At 41.7% G+C, this 23,381-nt stretch overlaps 1 protein-coding gene, 1 long non-coding RNA gene and 1 pseudogene across 3 annotated transcripts in view; all 3 read right to left on the reverse strand.

Moving 5' to 3' along the window:
• Positions 1-23,381, reverse strand: part of LOC306641571 (uncharacterized protein) — a 148,054-nt gene that overhangs the window by 84,072 nt on the left and 40,601 nt on the right. The window lies entirely within an intron of this gene.
• LOC306641574 overlaps positions 1-23,381 on the reverse strand; it is a 125,978-nt gene that overhangs the window by 74,013 nt on the left and 28,584 nt on the right. The gene's annotated exons all lie outside the window — the stretch shown is intronic.
• On the reverse strand, positions 16,766-17,783 carry LOC306642085 (tRNA (cytidine(32)/guanosine(34)-2'-O)-methyltransferase-like; annotated as a pseudogene). The gene has a single exon. The product of its transcript is annotated as a tRNA (cytidine(32)/guanosine(34)-2'-O)-methyltransferase-like (transcript).

Here is a 23,381-nt window from a genome sequence, read left to right on the forward strand (position 1 = left end):
CACACACACTAATGCTAATAAAAACCATTATTTGTGGAAAATGCAATATTTGTTCATTTAAGTTGATGGGTACATGAATCTTCATCATTTTGTTCTCTGAATTAGCTCCATATTTTTAATTTTTTTCCTAAATCATATTTTAAAGAAGGAAAGAAAATGAAAAGAAATGAGTACCTTCCAAGGATCCAATTATAAAATCATGAAAAACAGTCTACCCATTTGGTGATTACATAGGAATCTGACTCCAAACCTGCAGGTTCAAGCCATCAGAATATGCAGTTATTTACACCAGGGTTTTTATCTGAGGACTTCTGAGCACTTCAGGAGCACAAATTAATTGAATCTCCTGTCCCCTCCAAAAATATGGAAGAGTATTTTATAGATTAAGTAAAGTCTGGGGAAAGTGAAATGTATTGTGACACATCACACAAGTTTTAGACTGAATTAGGACTCGAGATTTAGAAACCTGATGCATAACCTAACCACACTGTGACAGACTGTGACACATCTCTGATACCGAGGAAACCTCCACCATGCCCAATTCATGTGTGTTTGCCTATGCCCTGCAATGTTCCAGGATTTTAAGAAGCTACCCTTACAGAGAGGCCAGCCTCCCTTTCCTCACACTGAACTTCATCTGAAAATATCCTTCCATACATAAATAGACATATTTTTCAGGGACAACCCAAACCACATCCTCTGGCTTTTCATTATACATATTCAACCAGGCTTTTTAAAATGCTGGGTCTCAGGTACAGTGAAACAGCTCTCCTTTCCTTTTCTTTCTTTCCCTTCTCTCAGCAGACAAGGCCAGGAAGGAATAGGGCACCCTGTGAGTATGAGGCCTCCACTTCAGGGGAGGCCAAGTCCACACAGACAGAGACCACTTGCTCCAGAATCTTCTTTGGAGTGTCAATAAACTCTGGTTATGAGATCCTGGAACCCAGTTCCTCTTATAATTCTCTTACTTGCCCACCTGATCCCCATGGCATCAAAATCAGGACCAGCCACAACACTAACAGGTTTTGGTTCTTGGCATCTCTCACCTCAATTCTTAGTCTTTAAATTAGCTTCCAAGGCTCCCAACTATTAGTTGTCATTCTAAAACACAGATCTGACCACTGTGCCCCCACTGAAACCCTGTGCCTTGCCACATGAAATCTGAAATTATGAAAATGAAATCTGAGCTCCTTTGCTTGTAGCATAAAGCAACTTGGCTCCCAGGGACCCCTCCAGCCTCTCTTCCCTCTCTCGGCCTTAGTTCATTTTCTGCTACTAATAATACACTAACATAGACTTGGTAAATTATAAAGAAAAGAGGTTTATTTTGGCACATGGTTCTAGTCCAAAGTAGAAGAGCTGCATCTGATGGCTTGCTGGCAGAGTCCAAAGGCAGCACAGGGCATCACATATGAAGTCACAAGGAACACTCGAGAGACCTAACAAAACTGGTTTTTATGGTAGACTCACTCTGGAGATAACCCATCAACTCATCAGTCTGCATGAGCAGTTCAATCCATTCATGAGGGCAGAGCTTCTCTGAAAGGTCCTGCCTGGTCCCATCGCTTAATATCTCACAAGGGAAATTAAATTTCAACTTGAGTTTCACAGGGAACAAACCGTACTGAAACCATGGCATGAGGCCAGTTCCTAACAGGGCATCAGGAATCAGTCAAGAGAGGTGTCTAGAGCTCTATTGTCAGGTTTAAACGCGGTAGGATGAGACACATGGGCAAGTAGCAATGCCAAGAGAGTTCCAAACCACAAAGAACTCATGCAAGTGAAGCTAGAAAAGTGAGGCCTGAAGCCCAGAAGTCAGCCGCAGAGTGGCTTCCTCTATAGTTCCTGTGGCAGACAGGAGAGCATTCAGGAGTAGATGCTGCCTCCTTCTCAGGTCCCTTTCCCAGGTGGGGTGGCCAGAGCTTCCCTGGACCTGCCATTGGAAGACCCCAACACAACTCATGGAAGCTGAGGATGGAACCATGTCTCAGGACTGCTGTTAGGACCATTTCCACCCCAGCAGACTGGGCTGAGGCCCTGCCATGCCTCAAGCACTCTGAGACTTCCAGGGGAGGGCAGCACAAGAAGGGCCAGAGCTTGAGTACAAGTCTCAATGTGACAGACCTGGCACTGCACACTCACTAGCCTGCATCCATCTTGTGACAAGAGGATCTGAGGATTCATCCATGGATCTCCCCTGGGGAGGATCTCAATCAGACACGGGGTTATAGAAAGATCATGCTGGCAGCTGTTTGGGGTCAAGATACTTGGGAGAGAAAAACAAGCATCATAGGGGAAAATGGCAAGAGCTTGAACTCAGAGGAGGGAAGGTTGAGTGGTACAGGGGCAATGTTGTATGGAGTTGAGTGCTCCCCGATGAAGACTGACCATATGTGAAGTGGAGGGAAACGTGGAGCTGAAACAGACAGAAGACTGAGAGAAATACAGCCAATAAATAGCCATTGGGGCTCTCATTTACCATGAGATTTGCCCAGGAGTAGGCAGTATGAACTATTATTCCTCTTTGAGTATCTAACACATCTTGCCTCCAACTTTTGCTCAAATGACAAATTCCATTACTAAACTGTACATTACTATACAATAAAAATCTTATTAATCTTACAACCCTCAGGGTCTAACACTGTACCTCACATATAACAGGTGTTAAATTAATAAATAAGGTCTCATTGGCTAGAATACAGGAATAAAAATACATATATGATTATGACTAAACATATATGATTAGTGGGATAATTTAAACCATATTTTGGAGGATGCTGGATAAAGGATATATTTGATATTATAAGTAATGGGGAGTCACCAAAGTTTTATAAGAAGGAGAATAATCTGATCAGAGGTATGCTTAGGAAAACTTAACTGGCCAAGATTAAAGATGGAGTGGATTAAAGCAGAGAAGAACTGGAAACAAGATCAGCAGAAAACAACAGTAGTATTTTATCACAAGAATTCCTGAACAGAGCACAACTAATGGTGGATGGCCCCATTCTACAGTCTATAAGCTAAGTCTCTGACCATTAAGCTAAAAATACATCTCAGGAGTTCCAATCCAGACAGATACAAATACAACATAAAAATCCAGCTGTGCTAGTTCACATGTTTCTGTCTTTGCTGGAAAAGCCCACTCTCACAAATGCCAAGAGCATTTGCAGTCCTCCCAAGACAGAGCCTCTGCCATGTTGTGAATTTGAAGAGGCCCACATGTGGCTTTAATGACTATTGTCCAGAAAGAAACATATCTGGAGAACTGGAGAGAAAGGAAGGTTTGTGTTTGAGGGGGAAAAGAAAAGGGATATGTTTGTCTCAAACCATCTAGCTTCTATTATATAAATTTCTCCATGGCCAAACACATTTCAGGCCTCATAGGCAGGCATCAAATGTGTTTATGGACCATAAACAGCATTCCTGAGCAGAGACCCGTCTTCTTCACCTTCAGATCATCACAGTGCAAGACATAGAGTAATTGCCTCTAAATGTGAACATATGTATGACCAGTTTAATGGGAAGCACAACTCTTGAGATATAAGTAGAAACTGGCTTCTCACAATGTAAGCCTAGAGCATTTCCATGGGAATTCAACCACGGGAGAAGACACCAGGTTCCCCTTTGCGGATACCTTACTAACACAGCAGGGATAGGATAGTTTTGGGAATTTAGACCATATTATACTCAAAAATCTTCTGGTTAAACCATGGGCCCTAGTTGAAAACTCAGGCTACAGTATATTTCAGAAAGTTATATATGTATTTGACAAACACTTAAATAGAACTTATTATGGTCTAGGCATTATTTTAGTCACCTTACAAATATTAACTCATTTAATGTAATGCTCATAACAAACCCCAAAGATAGGTACTAATATCATCCTCAATCACAAAGGAGAAGATTGAAGCACAAAGAGGATACTTGATCTGCCCAGGATCCAATTGCTATTAAGTGACAGAGTCAAGATTCAAACCTGATCTGTCTGGCTCCAAATTCTGCATCTTATCAGCAACACCTGGTTTCATACATACCTGTTTTCTGGGTTCTACAATTCTCTATTTGATTTGTTCTGTCTGAAAGGATATATGCTTGATATATTTCTAAGAACTGGTACTTCCCTTGTTTTATGAGTAAAAGTATTTCTCATCTCCCTAGCTCAATGCTGGGCATAGTCTGACTGCTTATTTTCTACAAAATTTCAGTCTAGAAAAGGATCTAATGTAAAAACAACCAATCTCACTTCCCAAGTGTAGCTGCTAGACACAGGCTTCCTTGCTTCCCTTCTGACCTCAGTTCCCCTAAAAGGGCGAATTCAGGTTTAACTAAGGACGATGCACTCTCCGTTCTCATTTGTCCTCCCCTCTTGTAAATGCTCCACAAAGTAAATCATGGACTGCACCCTGGTCCACTGAACAGTGCAGTGGACAGCTGTCAGCAGGTCCTCTGTTACTGGGGCCAGGAAGAGGGTATTACAGAGCAGAGCCCTGGTGCCTGGCAGAGTAGAGGCCAGGCCTTATGGGGGAAGGAGGGAAGACAGTAGAGACGGAATGTGCTAGCTTCATCACTTTGCCTGAAGTCTTTTACATTCCACTGTTCTTGGACAAAGAGGAGTGACTGGTGTGCAAGTGAGCACATAGCGTGAGATGAGTGGGAATGTGGTCCCTGTCTAGTGACTCACACCAACAGCACTTCACAGATAATTTTTTGGCTTCTCTTAACATCAGCTGCCTTTATTACAAAGAAATTTCATTTCTAAGAAATTCATTAGTCCCAAAAGATTCATTCCCAAAAGATCATTATAGTTCAAATTTCTTTAAATAGAGAATCCTTAAAATAAGGAAACTGTCTGTGGACCTTGGGCTCAAATCTTTCCAACTGGGGGAAAGGGAAGGAGTGTACTTTCAAAGTGACAAATGAGATTAAGCCTTTAAACCAATCCTTTCAAGAGAAATAACCAAACTTTGAGTGCAATAGATCACAGGGATCAAAGTACTACTTTGAGTTAAAGCTTTGGCCTGTTCAAAGTACTTTGCAGCTACAATTTTTTTTTAATCAATTGCCATTTACCAATTTTACTGAACACCAAGGATTCACATAGTATCAGTATAAATAGCAAATAAAATTAAAGTTTAGAATCTGTTCTTCAAAAACAGTGTGACTGAAAGGCACAAACAATATAAATAAAACAACAAAATCTTAGAGTCAAACCAAGATGAGTTAGACTTCCAACTCTGGCAGCTGGATAATCCTGGTTGGGTTTATTTCTTTAAGTCCTAGTTTTCTCATTGATAAAATGAGGATAATGATACCTGCCCCAGGGATTTGATTTTCTTGTGACTGTTAAAAGAGATAACACATAAATATCCAGCACCATGTTCCCTTCCCTGTGAACATAAAGGGAAGCAACATGCCATCGTTGTGAAGAAACATCCTGCAAATTTACAGACAACAAAAATGGACAGATGGGTGTACTCAAAGTATTTGTGAGTATTCAATACCTCCACACCACAATTCATAATGTGGTAAGAAAAGAGAAGACATAACCCACTTTTGTGCATGTGTGTGTGCTGAGGATTGAATTAAGGGATACTTCACTCCAGAGCTACATCCCTAGCCCTTTTATTTTTTATTTTGACATAGAGTCTCCCGAAGTTGCTCTTCTAGCCTTGAACCTGTGGTCCTCCTGCCTCAGGCTCTGAAGTTGCTGGGATTACAGGCAATTAGCTTCACAACCCACTTCTAAAGAGTTTACACTCAGGACAGAGACAAAACACTTGGTGGCAAAAAGACCATATTGAACCTTCACTGAGCACTTACAATGTGCTTAGCATCATATTGATCACTTCATAGTGCCTCACCAGATCCTCCTAGCAATCCAGAGAGGTAGTCACTGTTATTTCTCATTTTCCAGAAGAATAAACTGAGATCTAGCATGGTTAAGTTACTTACTCAATGTCACAGAGCCCATATATGAGCTCTGGACTCAAGTAGCCTGAATCTATTAACACTAGTATTTGAGGATTAGTTGCAACTGTCATAGGAAAACTCAAAGAAAGGTTAAGGTGGGGTTTGACTAGAGACACTGACTGGACTTCCTGGAGGAATTGAATTTTTTCTAAAGAAAAAAATGGAATTTAGACAGGCAAAGGGGAAAGAAGAGGAAACAGTGAGTAAATTACAAGAGCAGCCTCCTGCTGCAAGTTCCAAAGGACAGCAGAAGGAATGGGGCACTTTCTCAGTGAGGAGAGGAGACTGGAGGAGAAATCTTTCGCAAACTGTTGCTTGAAGCCCAGAATTTCAACTGGTCTGCATTCAAGTGACATTGTACATTTTTAAAGAAAACACAAACACCACAGTTTACAAAATGCTTGCACAAAATTGTCCTATTTGATGATGACGACAGGTAACATTTGTTGCACAATTTATAATAAAGGGGGCACTGCAAAGAGTTCACAGCAGCCTCAACAGGACCCAATGAGGAAGGTTCTATTACTGACCCACCCAGATGAGAAAACAGAGGCCAAGGTCAGCTAACATGTGGCAACAGTAGGATAAGAACCCAGAACTAAATTGGGAGGGCATCTTTCTTAACCATACACTCCTCAAAACAACCTATGTAAGCAACAGGGCAAGTATTATTCCATTTTACAGATGAAGAATGGAGTCTCAAAGAGAGCAAGGAACTTGATGTCCTCCACCCATGACAACCAGGTTTTGTGACACCTCATTTCCAATTTCACCCCACCCCTGGGTGTCTTCCCAGGCCTGAGGGGGTCTCGGGCTCAGTGCCTAATGGTTGCTGCACCGGAGCCTGCTGGGCGAGGCGTGTGGCTGCTCCGTGGCTGGCACGCCTGCGGCCGCCCTGCCAGCAAGCTGGGTCGGGCTTCCTGTCTATCTCCCTCGCTGCAGCTGTTTTTTCAATAGGGAGAGTCGCCTGCCCGCCTCTCCTGGGGGAGGACTGCACGCCAACTCCCTTTACTAAACACCAGGCTGCCCTGTGCGGTCGCCAGGGTTGTGTGAGGATAAGATTAGAGGGGACCCGCCCCTGCGCGGGGCTGTGCGCTGGACAACCTCCCGTGTGACGCGGGCTTCCCGAGGGCGTCACCTCAGCTCTGGGAGAGCCCCGGGCCGCCGGCAGCAGCAACAGCCTGCCCCTGCAGGCTGCGCCGGGCTGCCTCAGTGCGGGGACCTGAGACTCAGGCTGCAGAGTCCAGGCCACACTGGGGTTAAAGTAGAAGGGGGAAGGAAATGAAAGGGGGACGCTGACAAGACACAAAGGACAGGAAGAAAAACAGTAAGGGAAAGGCATAGGAATCGAAGGCCAAAAGACCAACTCAGAGGAAGAGGCTGAAGGTGCTGCAGGTCCTGGATTTCAAGCAAGTGTGAAACCCATGCCTCACAGTTTGCTTAACAAATATGGATTTTAATTACACAAAATTAGATGCACGTTTTAGTACATTGTGTTCTAAGTAGTGCATTGGATTTTAATACAAATGAAGGCCTCCTTTCCTATCCTCCTCCCACAAGGGTGGTGACTTCATCCTTGCAGTCTCCCAGGTTCCCTGCCCCCCTCTCTCCCTGGAAAAGCTGTTTGCCTTCCCCTGACTGCAAGGCTGGCACCCAGCTGTGTCTTCTCTCCTCCTCCCTCACCCCCCACAGACCCTACCCCATCACCTGAGCCTGTTCCACCCCCTGTCGAACCATACATTTTCATCATACATCTTACCCTTCCCTCCACCTTTTATGTCTCCCTGGCTCTATTCCTTGACATTCGTATGGTTTTTAAATGCACCACTTCCTTTCAGTGGTTAGAGAAGGGATAAAAAGCTTTCCTTTATGTTTGCCAGTGTTTCAATTGCTTCTGAAAACACCCAGTGGTAAAGACTATGAAAAGGGGACAGTCTTTTCCAAGGAATTGTTTATGTAGAACTTAGCAGGGAAAGTAAGCAGGGGTGGCTCAGTAATTTATGGGTTCTATGCACCTGCCTCACTCCAGCCCAGCCCTGCCACTAATTCTTCCCAGTGGAATGTCAACCCATTTCCCTCAGGTTGGGCAAGTTAAGCCAGAGAAAGCTTTTCCTTCTGCTCCCCTAAGCCAGGTGAGGCTTTTGGGAACAGCCAAAGTGACGTTCAGCTATAAAGAAATGGTCCAGCCTCCATATTAGAGGCTTTCAAAAAAAAAAAAAAAAAAAAAAAAAAAGGCTTTCAATCCCCTGCCTCACAGCTGTGCCTCTCAGGAGACCCCTGCTTCCTGATCTGCAAGCTGCCCTCTCCTCTTTCCTCCATGTGGTCCACCTGCAGATTCTACAAGGACACCCTCCACTGACTAGCTGTCTTACACCACTCACTTTATCCTAGCATTTTCTGAGGACCCCAAGAAACCAAAGGGATTGATTGGTGCCTCAATCCCTGGGCACCATTCTCCATAGCTCTCCAGGATTCTGCAATTGATATCCTAAGTGAAGCCTTTTACTAGCAAACCGTCCTGAACAAGGAAGGCCCGGAATCCCCCTGCTCACTTGCCCTCCCCCATATCCTTCCACAGTATCCCTCCAGTTTCTCACAAAGCCTCAAGTTGTTCTACCCTTTCCCCTACCTGCCTCCAGTCTTCTGTGTAGAGCATCACCTCAAAAAGGGACTCATTTCCCAAGAAAGTATCTAATCACAGAAAATTTTCTGGATAAAACTTTATAATGTTTAAGAATATGAACTTTGGATATAAAAAAAAAATCTAGGTTCAAGCCTCCATGATATATCTGCTAACTGTGTGTCTTTGGGCAAGTCACTTACATCACCCTGAACTCCAGGTTCCCTCATCTGTAAATTGGATGTAATGATAATATCTACCTCATAAGTGCTCTTGCCAAGATTAAAAGAGATGAAATAAAATTATGTAAGAACCAGTGTTCTGGGTTTTTTGTTTGTTTGTTTTGTTTTTTCAGTGCTGGGGATGGAACTCAAGGTATCACATGCTAGGCAAGTACTCTACCACTGAACCACATTCCCAGCCCTTGAGAGAAGTTTTTTAACAAAGTGCCTTTCACACAATAAGCTCTCAATAATGATTAGCCATGACCATTATGCAATACTCTTGAACCTCTACAATAAACAAAGTATGAATCCCCCCCACCTCAAGAGTCTTTCTGTTCAAAGGAGGAGTTGAACATATAAACAACAGGGTGTAAAGCGAAGCAGAATTAATGAATGTTGCTGCACAGGAGAAAAAATCCTGGTGTCCTTTAGGGAGTAGAAAGATGGAAGGATGATTAATCCTACCAGAAGAACAGAAGAGGCACAGCAGTAAAAGTGGCCCATGAGCAAAGCTTTGAAGCCTGTATAGGACTGTGATCAGCGGAAGTAGGCAGTACATCCCAGAAAGAAAGAGGAGAAAATGTGAAGTTGAAGAACATGGAGTGAACAAATACTAGATGCTTCCTCAGGTCCCAGCCCTCCTTCCTCCTTCCCATCAACCCCTATATCCCTTTGGGTGTCTGTTCAGTTCTGGTGAAACCTGAGGTAAAGAGAAAGCTTGCAGCAGGCCACCAGTCAGCATGTCCTATCCCACTGGCCATGGGGATTGTTCCTGCAGTGGTAGACACATGACATACATTTAACCAAACTGAAGATCAGTGAGGAATGCTAGGGCAAAGTCATTCTTTCTTTAGGAGCATGAACAAAGTAGTGCAAAGCCCAAGAGCTGCGTCGCACCCATTTTGGGACTATGTGAATTATAAAAGAATTGGGTCCTTGGGGAAATTGTTCAGCTGCAAGATTAAGCTTTGCCTAAAGCCCACGTGACACTGGACTTTATTTTACCCAGAAATGAACAAATTCCTGAATTATATAAGCCAGTTTGAGCTACACTTTCTAATTCCTTCATGTTTATAAAATGACCCAAAATCAGCAGCAGTTGTGGGAACATGGAGAGATGTAAAAGATGTTGAAAGTGGAAAGGGATTTGAGGGTTAAATCCTGAAAGGCTATTTTGCCCCATGCTAAGCACTGGATTTTATATAGACAGTGGGAAGTTCCACTGAAAACTGTTGAGGAGGGGAGATAGCATGATTGAATCTGTTTTAGGACATTAACTCTGAAAGCAAAATGAATGATAGTCTGGAGAAGAGAGGAATTAAAGGCATTTTTTTAAGTGGTATATCTGGAGAAAGGTTATTTTATCAAGTAACCCCAGATGTCAACATGGCCTGGAGTAAGCAGGCAGAGCTACTCCTTTGGCAACCACTTATCAGTACCAAGGCTTTCCCTTTGCCCTCAAGAGCTTACAGTACACAGCAGAGTCCAAATCCTAATACTGAAGTACCTCAAAAGGCTACCAATTGTCTTAGACATTTCAAAGAACAGAAAATTTTAATTTTTTTTTTTTTTTTTGCCATATCAGAGATTGAACCCAGGGCTATCCCAACCCTGAGCTACATCCCCAGCCCTTTTTATTTTTTATTTTGAGACAGGATCTCACTAAGTTGACCTCAAACTTATTATTTTCCTGCCTCAGCTTCCTGAATAGCTGGAATTACAGGTGTATACCATTGCACCTGGCTCATTTTAAATATTAGGACAAAGCCAATTTTGATGTAAGTTATTTTAACTAACAACACTTCTAAAGGGTGGGAGAATACACTACAAAATGACAAACCAAAACAAAGTGCCTCCACTTCTAAAAGTTGCTGACTCTCTGGTTAAATCATGGTGTCCCAGTACTCTTTCCTGGTGGGGTGCCAGTCATCACATGTGCTCCCAGCCCCTCAGCAGCTGCCAGTGGCAGTAGCCTTTTAAAGCCTGTGGACAGTCAGAGACCTCCAGAGCTCACACATTCTATCCCTTAGATCTGCCAGAAGATGTAAATCCCCCCGGAGCAGCGTAAGCATCTTGTTTTCTCTCACCGTCTGCCTTCCTGCTGCCCTTGCTGCACACTGTTCCAGAATTCCCTTGGGTTAATAATGCCAGGGCAGCAAAGATTTCACACCCCCCACATCTTCTCTGTGCTGAGCAGTACAAGATAACCTAGCTGTTCCCATTCTGACTCATTCCCTAGTCTTTCCCACAGGCGGACTCCCACCTGCATTCCAAATCGCCTGTTTCATTTACATAATTCCAATGGCTTTCCTTGCCAGGTTCCTGTTTTTGTAAACTCCTGTACAGTCTTTTAGTTTCATAAGAAACAAGAGTCCCACCTCACAATCACCCTCTACCAACCTACTATCTCTGCATCAAAAATGACAGGGAAGTGTCTGTCCAATGGTTCCCCTTCTTGTTTTAGAAATAGTAGCTTTAGACACACCCAGTGGGTTCCAATCCCAGGAGTTTCATATGTGCTTTTGACTTCACTGGTTATTGGCTTCCTGTTAACTGAAAGAAGTTTCGAGCTGAGTCAGAGAAGAGTACCAGGCCCAGCCGTGATTCATTAGAGTTGCTAATGACACCCTGCCACTGCCACTGCCATCACCGCTTCTTCTGCTGGGGTTGCCCTGACCTCCAAGACAGCCTAAGCCTGGAAGCCTGGGAGAGCAAGGATGCCACTGTCCTTGTTTTCTCATAGGGAAACAGCACCAGTGGTGAGCACTGGTCAAGCTAGGGAGGCCTTGAATCTGGGTGACCTTGGGGATGCCAGGCAAGTGCACTACTGCAGGGTAACTTCCTCTCTCCCCACCCTGCTTTCCATAGGGCCTGAAGATTCCTCCCTCTAAGTTTTTTCTGGTCTTCCTGTAAGATACAAATATAGTTTAAAAGGGCCACTCACATCCTATTATGACTAACGAGAGCTCACTTGGGAAAATACTAATCACTTGAGAGAAGCAGAAGGAAGACATGCTAAAACAATAGCTCAAAAGACTACCAGACCAGAAAAAAGAGGTATGAAAGATAAACAAATGTTCCCACAACATCTCGGTTTTGCCCAGGACCAGGCATGACGGCAGAATTGGTCTTGGGAAAATCCTTCACCTTTTTGCCAATTCTAGTTAAGGATTTCTCCCAATTCCAAGAACTTCTTGGTGGGCTCTGACAAAAACAACATACATAAGAGCTACTTTATGAATGCATCAATAATTACAAAAGAGTTCTAAACCATGACATAACTTTTACAAGAAAGATCATTCCAATGTCTTTTTACAGCTAAGTCTTATGCATTATCTCATTTAACCTTCACACCAACCTAGAAAATACAGCTTCTCCTGATTCTGTAGGTGGAGGGTGAAGATGACCCCCAATAAATTTGACCCAGTTTTTCTAACTTAAAATATCATATTACCTCTCAGCATAATTGATTAATTCTGAGGCCTTGTAAAAATTGAGATAATTCACATAACATAAAATTCACCATTTTAAAGTGGTTTTTAGTATATTTGCTATACTGTACAACCATCACCACTACTTCCAGAATATTTCCATTACCCCAGAGAGAAACCCTATACCTATAGCAGTACCTATGGATCTTGGATTGCTTCCACCTTTTGACTTTGTGAATCCTCTTATGAACATTCATGTACATATTTTTGTGTGGATGTTTGTTTTCAATTCCCTTAGAAATTACTAGAGTTTTTGTGCATTTGAGATACAGCTAAGTCTAAAATAAATGCGTGTCAGTTATAGTACTATGTTCATTACAATATATTTATAATATGCCTGCTTTCAATAAGGATTCATGGTAGTTCCTCCACCACTATTTGTTTTGTTTGTTTTGTTTTGTTTTGTTTGGGGGGGGGGGGAACACCAGGGTTTGAACTCAGGGAAACTCAACCACTGAGCCACATCCCCAGCCCTATTTTGTATTTTATTTACAGACAGGGTCTCACTGAGTTGTTTAGTGCCTTGCCCTTGCTGAGGCTGGCTTTGAACTCACAATCCTCCTGCCTCAGCCTCCCAGACCATGCCACCACTATATCTTGTAACTACAACTACATCTGTACAACATCTATCATACTATTTCCACAAATGCACTAGGCATTCTTTGAAGGAGGGGACTTCCATGGTTTAGATATGGTTTTCTCCCAAAGGTTCATGTGCTGGAAGTTTGGTTCCTACTATGGAGGTAGTGGAAGGTGACCGAACCTTTAAGAGTTAGGACTTAATGGCACTCAGAAAGGATTAATGTAGTACTTGCAAGATCTCCCCCTAAGTTCCCATGAGAGTGAGCTGTTGTAAAAATAAAAATTAAAATTAAAAAAAGCCTGATTCCTGAATTCCTCTTGCTGCCTGTATCACCATGAGACTACTCTCTCCCTCCCTCCCTCTTGCATGCACCCTCACCATGATGCAGTCCACCACGTTATGACACAGCCAGAAGGCCCTCACCAGAGGCCAAAGAGATGTACAAAACTCAACTCAAAATGGATCAAGGATCTAGGAATTAGACCTGAGACCCTTCACCAAATAGAAGAAAAAGGAGGCCCGAATCTCCATCACGTTGGCTTAGGACCAGACTTCCTTAACAAGACACACACAGCACAAGAAATGAAAGCAAGAATCAATAAATGGGATAGATTCAAACTAAAAAGTTTTTTCTCAGCAAAAGAATCAATAATGTGAAAAGAGAGCCTACAGAGTGGGAGAAAATCTTTTCCACACACACTTCAGACAGAGCACTAATCTCCAAAGTTTATAAAGAACTTAAAAAACTTTATACCAAAAATACAAAGAATGCAATAAAAAATGGGCTAAGGAACTGGGCAGACACTTCATAGAAGAAGATATGCAGGTGATCAACAACTATATGAAAAAGTGCTCATCATTTCTAGTAATTAGAGAAATGCAAATCAAAATCACCCTAAGATTTCATCTAACTCCAATTAGAATGGCTATTACTAAGAACACAAGCAATAATAAGTGTTGGAGTGGTTGGGGGGGAAAAGGTACACTCATGCATTACTGGTGGAGTTGCAAATTGGTACAGTCACTCTGGAAAGCAGTATGGAGATTCCTCAGAAAACTTGGAATGGATCCACCATTTGACCCAGCTATGCCACTCCTTGGTTTATACCCAAAGGACTTAAAATCAGCATACTACAGTAATGCAGCCACATCAGTGTTCATAGCTGCTCAATTCACAATAGCTAGATTGTGGAACCAGCTGAGATGTCCTTCAAAAGATGAATGGAAAAATGAACTGTGGTATATGTACACAATGGAATATTGCTCAGTCATAAAGAATAAAATTATGGCATTTGCTGGTAAATGGAAGAAGTTGGAAAATATCATGCTAAGTGAAATAGGCCAAGCCCAAAAAACCAAAGGCCAAATGTTTTCTCTGATAAGTGGATGACGATACATAACAAGAGGGGGTGGTGAGGGGCAGGAGAGAAGAATGAAGGAACTTTGGATGGTGTAGAGGAAAATGGGGCAGGAGTGGATGGGGAAAGGAAAGATAGTAGAATAAAATAGTATTACCCTATGTATATGTATGATTACATGAATGGTGTGAATCTACATTATGTACAACCATAGAAATGAAAAGTTGTACCCCACTTGTGTATAATGAATCAAAATGCAGTCTGTAAAAATTTTTAAAAATTAAAAAAATAAAAAATAAATAAAAATTTTAAAAAACAAGCCTGATTCCTGAATTCCTCTTGCTCCCTATCTCACCATGAGACTACTCTCTCCCTCTTGCATGCACCCACCCTCACTATGATGCTGCCCACCATGTTATGACACAGCCAGAAGGCCCTCAACAGAGGACAAACAGATGGAGTCACTGATCTTGGACTTTCTGCCTTCAAAACATGAGCTAATTGAACCTCTTTTCTTTATAAATTACCCAGCTTCAAGTGTTCTGTTGTAGTAACACATAATGGGTTAAGACTACCCTGATCGCTCTGAATAGTCTAACAGGCAAGTCATCACAGGTTTATGTGTGCCCTATGAGAGCTGAATGGCCTGTGGCTGAACATGTGACCCCAAAGCATCCAGCAGTACATGAAGGGCTCAGACATGAAAGTTCTCCCCAGAGGCTCAAGAGGCCTGAAAGGATTTAATCAGACCCTCCCTCAGGTATATGGTAATTGATAGAAACCAAAAGACACATGAGAAGAGGAATAGTCAGTAGTCCTGAGGAAGCAGAATTTCTGAAGTACCAAGAAAGATAGGTAGTTGTTTGGTAGACACTGTGTTGGCCAGAAAGATCAGAAATAAATTCCTGCAGCTGGGAGGACAAGGGGCTGAATCTTTGGAATTATGTGAGATCTCAAATAATTTTCCATTTCCCATATTATGTTCTCCATTCTTCTCAGGGTCTGCTCCCTTCTCCCTGTACCTCTCATTCTGTCAAATTCATCAACCTTTCATCCTTTTGCTTCCTTTAACTCTCTCTGCTCCTCTTTCCCAGAGAAAGTGCACATGGAATGCTGTCACTGCCCACTTCTCCCACCTCCAAACCCAGTTCTAATTGCTTCTTCACCTGGCTAATGCCCCACTGCTCCTGGGACCTCAGCACTGTATCACTCCCCTGGGAAGCAGAATACCCGTTGGAGTAGTATACGCCTCTTCTGTGCTCTCACAGCTGCATCACACAGCTTTTTGGAAGATCACTGCTGTACTTTTGCATATATAGAGTGATCATTAACGTCTACACCCAACTAGACTAAAACTCCATCAGGGTAGAGATCCTATCTATTTTTGCTCACCTTTGTATCCCCAACACCTAGCTTGACATCTAGCAGGGCAATAAATATTTGATGAGCAAATGAATTCAGATTTTTTTTTCAGAAAGGAAATAAGTCAGGTTTTAATAAGAGAGAGGCCCCTCACATTGATCTTGTAGTAAAAAAATCAGAGTGGACACAAGGCACAAGGTACATCCACAGCACACTATGCTAGCACTGTTGGGAAGTAGTGGAACCTTTAGGAGGCAGGGCCTAGAGGCAGGAAGGCAGGTCACTGAGGGGTGTCCCCTTAAAGGGGACTGTGGGACTCCAGCCCCTTCTCTCTCTTTTGCTTCCCAACTTTCAGAGGTGAGCAACTTTGATCCACCACATGTTCCCTGTCATTATGTGTTTCATCACAGGCCCAAAATCAATGGAATCAGCTGACCATGGACTGAAACCTCTGAAACCACAAGCCAAAATATATCTTTCCTCCTTTTCAGTTGTTTATCACAGATATTTTGTCATAGTTATGGAAAGATGACTAACACAATAACACAAAAAACTCTGAAAGGGGTTAGCATGACAATCTGACTTTGCGTGATAAAGATCCAGAGGATGTTAGCATGATCCAGTTCAGAACCAATATAGTGGGTACCTGAGGACTCAGAAACACTCTCCACACAGGGCCCCAGCCTGGGCCATCTGTTATTGCAATCAGTAGAAGATGGCATTCAATTTTGAGTAGAACAGAATCCCTAAGGGCTCTCTAGCATAAAGTAGCTGAAAACAAAAACAAAAAGCCCAAAATCCAAGCACTGTGGCACATGCCTGCAGTTATCAGGTGGGCTAAGGCAGGAAGATCACTTGAGCCCAGGTGTTTGAGGTCCGCCTGGGCAACATAGTAAGACCTTGTGTCTTATAAAACAATAAATAAACAAACAAAACAAAACAAAGACCTAAAAGAACCACAGGAGTAAAACTGTAGAAACCAGTATTTCTTTTTTTTTTTTTTTTTTTTTTTGGTAAAATCATTTTATTTGTTTTACTTGGGTAGACCCATTATTTTTTTTTCTTTTGGTTCTGGGGGCTTCAAACTCAGGGATACTTTACCACTGAGTTACATTCCTGGTCTTTTTTTTTTTTTTTTTTTTTTTTTTTTTTTTTTGAGATAGGCCTTGAAACTATGATCCTTCTGCCTTGGCCTTTCAAGTAGCTGGGACTACAGGTTGCACCACCATGCCTGGATCAACCCATTATTTTTACAGCTATTGGAAGGCAAGAAAGTAGAAGCATGTGACTCAGGGCAGAAAGAGGTACATTGGGAAGGGGTCTATGGGGGCTCAGAGCCATGTTTCCAGACCTCAGGGCCCAGCATGGTGTGGCACTGAGGTGTGGCCAGGGGCTGGGGTAATGTGTCTACTCTGCTGATGGGGTGGTCCTGGGGACACGTCTCCTTGGCCAGCCGCCCCTTCTTCGTCAATGTGCAGGCCTCCTTGGTATGGGGGTGAAATGGGAGGCTGTGTGGGTGGAGTATACTTGTACTCAGAGCCATCTTCCAGATCCAATGGGTAACTGCGATCCGAATCATAGGCACTCAGGTCCCCACAGGTCACGAAAGGCACAATGATGCGGGTGGGACCATCCAATTGGTTGAAATCTGAGTCCTACGAATGGTCCAGCAGGGGTTTGGTCAGGTCTGACACAAAGCCCTCAGGAGGGTCATAACCCTGACAGACATCAAAGGCCTCAATGCTGGAGTTGCGGCTGCTCCTGGGTTTGGCGCAGAGCACACTGGAGAAGAAGACCCGCAGCTGGCTATAAAGCAGCGTCACATCCCGACCTCGGAATATCTTGGCCACAAAGCAGCCCCCTGGCTTCAAGACATGTGTGGCAATGTTCAGAGCGGCTAGGAGGAGCTGGGCCTGCATGTACTCATCCACATCATGAAGGCCAGTAACGTCAGGAGCACCATCGCACACCACTAGGTCCGCAGGGCAGCCCTCAAAGTGCTGGATGATCTCCTTGGCAGTGGAAAGCAGTTAGGGACCTTGGAAGAGCTGAAATTCTTCATCGAGTTGTAGCAGCTTGAAGGCACTGCGAGCCCGCCAGCCATTCTCCTTGGCCAAACGGTAGTAGACATCCCGCTTGTCCTTTGAAGTTCGTCCCATTTCACACTGCCCAAGGACCTGTCAGCAGTCAGCTGATGCCACGGAGTATTTGTAACCAAGTGAGTGGGCCACCACCTACCTTAGCTCTCGGTGCCGGTAGGAACAGGAGGATAGAGGGTGGTGCGCCAGCAGTCAGAGCCACAAAAAGACTGTAAACTGGTGAAAAATGGTAGGGCTTTAGTTTGTTTTCGTAGTTGAACTGAATGTCTGTCACGCATGCCTAAGCGGTATGGCAGCGGAACAAACTTGACATCCTGGAACGCCAAGTCCAGATCCGATCTGAACGCACAACGTGTGTCCCATCGCCTTGTGTCGACATCCGGGTCACGAGAACTCCGTTCCCGGCATGCAATGGGTACGATCAGAACGGCTGAACTCGCGCACTCGTGTTCAAAACATCGCGATGCAGAACTGATCCTTTGTTCTTTTGTTCCAACACCAAGCTCGGATTCCTCCTCCGCTCCTCCCAATTTGAATCTGGGTGTCATTGACCCTATGGACTACATTTCCCAAAATGCCGAAACCAGTATTTCAAACCATTAAGCTAGCCACCACATTGCTTCCTCCACAGCAAAGATCTAGCAGGAACATGGATTCAAGAGTAGGGATTGCCAGGTAGTGAATGAGCTTGATAAACCATTCCTCCCTTTGGTATACTCTATTATTCTCCCTCCTTGCTTTCAAGACATAGACTAAAGGAGAATCCAAGTACATAACTTTGGATTACGTCAGTCCTGCATTAGAAGGACACAGGAATAAATTGGGAGAACTTGGCATGCTAAGGAAGATGTGAACAGAATCAGTTAATTCTAACCACACTAGATAATACTTTGAGGGTCTTAGTGATTTTTGAAATTCTGAAGAAAAATGATATAAGACCTAAATTTCAAGGTCCTTGGGTCAATTTTGTCAATAAGGGATGTGAAACAACAACATGGTCAATAAAATATTCAGAAATTATATTACCACAGCCTTTTACCTGGCACTTGTGATAAGATATTTAAAAACTGACCCTGGTGGCTTTTATGATGAAAAGACTGAAAGACATAATTACTGATTTTGCAGTTAAAGAACCACATCTGTTCTTGCATTGTCCTTTCTCAACAGATCAATATGTTCAAGTTTGTCTGTTAAAAGGCCGCAGTGATGTAAGAAACTTGCATACCCTATTGGTTCTGTGGCAGTGAGAAGCACAAAGTAGTGTTGTTGAGAGGACCCCAGCCTGACCTCTGCAGTTAGAAAGGAAATCCTGGAATTCCCTCTCAGCATAGGAAAGGAGGAAAGGACTGTATTCTCTCCTCCATGGTCTCTTCACCTTGAACCTACACACCCAGCCTACAAACCCAACCTTTGTTACTGAGTTACTGAAGGCATACAGAAATACCTGTGAATGTGAGTGACTTGAATTATCTCCAGTTTGCAATTAAAGTTATTCCCAAATTCCAATATTTTTACTATAACTGAAACAAATCACCTGTGATATTCCTTGCAACTTGACTGCTTTCCTGTTTTCTAGCCCAGGTTTACACCTTATCACTCCCTAACAAAGGGATAATCTGGCTTCCTTTCAACATCTTTGTGGCTCTTTATCACTTAATACAATAGATGTGTTCCTGAAAACCGTGTGTGCATTTTGGTTTTCCTCAACAGTACCATATTTGAAAGTCACTTAGAAAGCTTTAAAGGAATTCTGCATTAAGCAAATATTTAAAAGAATGGCTACAAAGATACTGTGGCAACATGAAAAATGCTTATGACTTAGTATGAAGAGGAAAAATTCATAATCAAAATTGCACATACATTGTGATTAAAATTTTTAAATAAAATAGGAGTGCATATGATAAAATATCATATTTTATTAAAAATGACAAAAGTTAACCTAGAGTAATGGAATATGAGTCATTTATTTCTCATACTACTTCCCAAACTTTATAGAATGATGTTATAGTCTATAAGGTAATCTTTAAAACTAAAAAAAAAAAAAAAAAGTAAATTAAAAGAATTCTCTGATAAATTCTTATTTTAGAAATCAGACAATTATTAAGATATGCTCTCAGTCTGAGTCTTTGTACACTGAACTTCACTTAAGATGGTGCAAAACTGTATTTCAAAGAATTTAAAGCCTTTACTATTTCCCATTTAAATAAATTTTAAATACTAACAATTAGAACAACCCCAAAATTAAAATGTAAAGAAGAAAAGCCCTGGTAAACTAGAAAAGTACTCCTCTTTGGGTACAAATCCTAAAATCATTTTTGTGCACAGATGATTTGTTGCACAAGCTAAAACAGAAATCTCTCACCATAGTGCTTTGTTCTGCACTGAAACCATCCGCTCCCCTCTCCACCACTCCACTGTTTACTCTCCATTATTTTTGCTAACAGCAGTCACATCTCTTTCCTTGAGTCCTTCAAGTACTGACAGTACATGTAAAGAAGCACCCCAATTATCCCTATCCCACCTCCAAATATGCCCGCGTGAGCATACACACACACACACACACACACACAAATACACATTCAATCTACATAGCCCAGGTTTCCTTGAAATTTTGGTTTCCTAAGGACAACTTTAAAAGTTAAAAAATGGCTTACAACCCTCCTTTATATTCTGTAAATAAAATGTTTCTGCATGTCTATTACATAAATCAGTCACCTACCCAACAACCTCTTTATTATCCACCATGTCAAATTTATGCACCAAAACCAACCAAATAACATTCAAAAAACTGATTCCTTTAAAAAAAAAAAAAAAAAAAAAAGGAAACAAAGAAGGAAAACTGTTTTTAGGCTTAAAATATCCTTGTCAACTGGTGACAAATAAAACAAGATTTTAAGGTATGATTAAAGAGCCTGGGGTCAACACCTTCACTCTCCAGGGAAATCACTGAGGAAACACTTACACACTGATTAGATGGCTCACTTTCCTCTTTTCCCATATTGTTTGTTGTTATAACAAAGTAGCCAAAACCATTTAGTTTTACCTTCAACAGATGGGGTCTGCTTTTCCTTATGCTTGACTAAAGGCCTCTGCTATAAACTCAGAAAATAAATAGAAACTTTTTAAAAGAAACCTCAAAAAGAGATGTAATAAATCCTGCAGCAGGTGAACAGACTCAGTGCAGGTTTGCCAGAAGGGGCTGCTGCCACTACCACAGACACCTGCCAGTCTATATGAGGGACTTAAGACCCCAGGTCTCCTAGCATAGAAACATGATTTCGTGAAAGCAGACTCCTTACCCAAGAACAGCAAAATAAAAATTAATTTCCTGGGATAAATGAACTAATTTAATTATGGTTAATGTTCTCTGTTCAGTAGGTAGATGAGGGGGAAAAAAACCTTTTACTTTCTTCTTTATCTCTAACCATCAATTTAACAGGACTTGCTTGTACAAATGGGAATGAAATGCTCTTTAAGAGGTATATTATTCCAACATTCTTCCTCAGAATTACCGATCAGGGGAACGTCTCATGAAAATTATTGGTATATATTTTAAACTACAAAAACTTTAAAATTTTTTCTGTAGAATGAAGCAGCTATAAACTACCCCAAACAATGATCAAATATTATTCAAAGAGTTTTTACACAATTGCCTTACTTTTCATGATCAGATAGATATTTAGTTAGGCTCAATAAAAATCCACCCTCCTCACAATAAGTTAGAACTGGATAAATAAATTTGCAACAATAACCAAGACACAAGCCTCATTTAATTGGATATGACCACTATGAGGGAACAAGAACAATGCTTTACAGGTGGGGGGTGCCTACAAACAGTGATGAGTTAGCAAGTGTTTAATTGGCTCTGTGAAGAAAACAAAAGCATTGCTTTGTACCATTTGCCAATTTCTATGGTGTAAGTGCTCCTATCATGGCCAGTTTCAACGTGAGTTGACTCTAATAGGGTTGGGAAAAGATGTACAATTGTACACCATTATGAAGTTTTCATACCATAAAAATACAGTAGATATAAATGACCTCAAGAGAATAGTAAAAATAAAATGTTGTATAATATTTGGTAAGGGATGGGTTTTGAGTATTTATTGTCCATTGTTTAAAATACAATTTATTTAATTGTAAGTTATAAAGTTTAATTTCTAATAATGACCATGTTTAACAAGCAGCTTACAAAATTCCTGCAAATTTAACAATCGTGGCTTGCAAACCATCATGAACCAGTTCCAGCAAGCCACTCCCAGAAAACTGTCCTGGGACCTGTCCTGTGGCTTACAAAGAATATCAGCTTTATGAGTGGTAAAGAATTTCCCAGCAAGTATGGAAATTGACAAAGTTGGGGGTCTCCAACAAATAGAATACTCTTACAATAGTAGATAATGCAGACAAAACTTCATAGAAACAAATTCGATGTTTCTTGTTCTTTAGCTCAAAAGATAAGCTAATAAAGTTCATAAAACAATTCTGATACATAAAAGTATATTATAACTGTAGAGGATTTATAAGTCAAGTCACCAACCAAAGGGCTCTCGTTTTATTAATCTCTAACAAAGATGTTTTTGTGTATTGACATGTCTTATACAATGTGTAAATAAAACCAATTAAATAAAATTTCAAGCAAGTTCTATTAAGTCAGAAAAATCTCAAAATTTATGAAGTCAAATCTGCATGTTAGAGGGGGATTGACCATAAAGAGAAACTGAAAACATAACTAATAATCTGCTGAACTTCATTCAGCCCTCAGTGGAGCACAGGGGTACCACTTTACACCCAGAGACAAAACACACACATACACACACACACACACACACACACACACACAAACCAGGATTACACCTGTGTGGTGGCTCACACCTACAATCCCAGCAGCTGGGGAGGCTGAGGCAGGTGAATCAAAGCCAGCCACAGCAACGTATCAAGGCTCTAAGCAACTCAGTGAGACCCTGTTTCTAAATAAAATACAAAAAAGGGCTGGGGATGTGGCTCACTGGCTAAGTGCCCCTGGGTTCAATTCCCAGTACAAAAAAAAAAAAAACCAAAAAACAAAAAAACAGGACTACTTTGTGTAATTCTAGTCCCCAGAATATGAAATTTTGGTTCCTGTAAGATAATGACCCTAACAAACTCCAACCTCTCAACCTTTGTAAATATTAAATCATGCAAGAGAGGCTGGGGTTGTGGCTCAGTGACAGAGCACTTACCTAGCACATGTGAAGGGTTTGATCCCCAGTACCACATTAAAAAAATAAATAAATAAGTAAGTAAAAGTATCGTGTCCATCTACAACTAAAAATTTTTTTAAAAAAATCATGCAAGAAAATTTCTGGTTTTCTACCATAAACAGACTGACAGTAAACCACTTATTTAGTAATTTTTTTCCTTTATATAACTGCTGCATTTTTCATTAGATGAATCTGTCTTTCTCAAGCACAGAACACCTTGGCAAACCTCTCTGCAAATAAAGTTTTTTTTCTTTTCCAAATGTTCTTGTCTCTGAGTCTTCCTCTGAGAGCAACTTATTTTCCCCAGTTTTTTTTTTTTTTTTAATCCTACATACTTATGGTTATGGTCTGAATGTCGATAGCCCTCTAAAATACATGGGTTGTAAACCTAGTGCCCAGTGTGATGATATTAAGAAATGGGGCTTTGGGAAGGTGGT

This window comes from Sciurus vulgaris (assembly GCF_902686455.1).
Source record: "Sciurus vulgaris genome assembly, chromosome: 12".
Taxonomy (NCBI): Eukaryota; Metazoa; Chordata; class Mammalia; order Rodentia; family Sciuridae; genus Sciurus; species Sciurus vulgaris.